The sequence below is a fragment of the Octopus bimaculoides genome, chromosome 3 (genome assembly GCF_001194135.2).
Source record: "Octopus bimaculoides isolate UCB-OBI-ISO-001 chromosome 3, ASM119413v2, whole genome shotgun sequence".
In the NCBI taxonomy this organism is placed as follows: Eukaryota; Metazoa; Mollusca; class Cephalopoda; order Octopoda; family Octopodidae; genus Octopus; species Octopus bimaculoides.
Genome location: NC_068983.1, coordinates 40,617,615 through 40,619,871, shown reverse-complemented (window position 1 = coordinate 40,619,871; position 2,257 = coordinate 40,617,615).

Here is a 2,257-nt window from a genome sequence, read left to right as displayed (position 1 = left end):
TTATCTAAATCTTTATATGATTTTTTTCTCTCTCTCTCTCTCTCTCCTTCTTTGTCTGCTCATCTATCTATCTATCTATCTATCTATCTATCTATCTATCTATCGCTCTTTTTTCTTAATTTTAAAAATTTATATCCGTATATAATTTCTTTCCATTTCTACCTCCCTCTTTCTCTCTGTCTCTGTCTTTCTCTCTCTCTCTCTCTCTCTCTCTCTCTCTCTCTGTCTCTTTCTCTCTCTTTCTCTCTCTTGCTTTCTCTCTCTCTTTCTTTCTCTCATGCTCTCACTCCCTCTCCCTTTCTCTCTCTCAATTTCTCTCTCTCCCTTTCTCTCTCTCCTTACCGGTATTCATTTCTTCTTTCTTTTTCTGTCTCTGAAGTGTATTTCGTCTTTCTAGCTTCCTTCTCTCTATTTCCTTCAGCACTTATTTACTTCTCACTTTCTCTTCCTTTTTTTCTTTTCTTCTTTCTCGTTTTCTTTATTCTTTCTATCTACTTTTTCTTCCTATCTTCCTATCTCCATTATTTATTTCTCTCATTCATTCACTTCTTTATATTTGCTTTTTCACTTTCTTGTTTCTTTTTGTCTCTCTGTCTTCTTTCTCCCTTTCTTTCTATCGCTGTATCTCCTTCTTTTTATACATTCATTCGTTATTCATATATATATATATCTATAGGCACAGGAGTGGTTCTGTGGTAGGTAGCTTGGCACCTTGAGCATGTGTCTTCTACTATAGCCCCCGGCCGACCAAAGCATTGTCAGTGCATTTGGTAGACGGAAACTAAAAGAAGCCCGTCGTATATATGTATATGTATATATATATGTGTGTATTTATATGTCTGTTTGTCCCCCCAACATTGCTTGGCATTCGCTGCTTGTGTGTTTACGTCTCTGTAACTTAGTGGTTCGGCAAAAGCGACCGATAGAATAAGTACTAGGCTTACAAAGAATAAGTCCTGGTGTCGATTTTTTCGACTAAAGGTGGTGCTCCAGCATGGCCACAGTCAAATAACTGAAACAAGTAAAAGAGTAAAAGAGTATCTTTTCTTCTTTCTTCCTTACTTTTTTTGTGCTGTCTTCCTTCTCGTCTATCAAACATACGGAAGTGTCCAGCTAACCTTTATTGCAGTAAATAAACCAAATACAATTGTCTGCAAACGAAGACAGTGAGCTAATGTGGGTTAATCAAATGAATCGACCCTGGCATTTTTTTTTCTTTATAAATGCTTGATATGTATTCCATCGGGCCCTTACCCGAACCGCTGAGTTACGGGAGTGTAAACACACTAAAACTAGTTGTCAAGCGGTGATGGGGACAAACAGACACAAAACCACACACACACACATACATACACACATAAAACATACACATACACGCACTTACCCAAGTTGCCGTGCTGTAGGACTGAACCCGGAATCATGTGGCTGGCAAGTAAGCTTCTTACATACACACATATACACACATACGAGAGGCTTCTTTCAGTTTCCGTCAAACCTAATCCATTCACAAGGCTTTGGTCGGCCCCGTGGCGATAGTGAAAGACACTTACCTAAGTTATCATGCTGTAGAACTGAACCCGGAAGCATGTGGCTGGCAAGCAAGCTTCTTACCACACAGCCACGTCGGTGCCCATATTAGATAATATATTTATAGTTGCTCTATACGTAGAAGAAGAGACATAAAGGACACGTTGATCATGGGCTCGAACACTTTCATTATCAGTAAATTCGACCAAGTCTTCACCTGAGGCTAAGAAAAAAATATTCATAATATTCTATATCCTCATTCACACTGCACACAAAACTGTTTCCAGCCAGCGTTCGTCAATGTCCAATCATCATTCCATAAAGCTTTTCGGATCTTTCTGAGATAATATTTAGAAGAAACATTTAGGACTAAGCTGAAGGCGAAATGAATCGATAATAGGCTATTGTGAACTTTTATCAAAATCAGCAAAATAACGAAGATTTAAAGGAAACTTCGTTGTATATTTAGTGAAGAGAAATGATGTGAGTTTTAGACGCGAGTCTTTTAAGCCATAATTAGTTTACGCAATGTAAATGGGAAAAAATCATTTTGAACAACGAAGCAATTTCCCGCCACTAGTCTGCTTTTAGAGTTGACAATATGAAGAATATGTGTGTGGTACGGTAGGAGGATGACAGTAATTGCAATAAAAATAAACAACGTATATATATAGAATGTATGTAAATTTTGATGTATATACACATACATGATTAAATATATATATATATA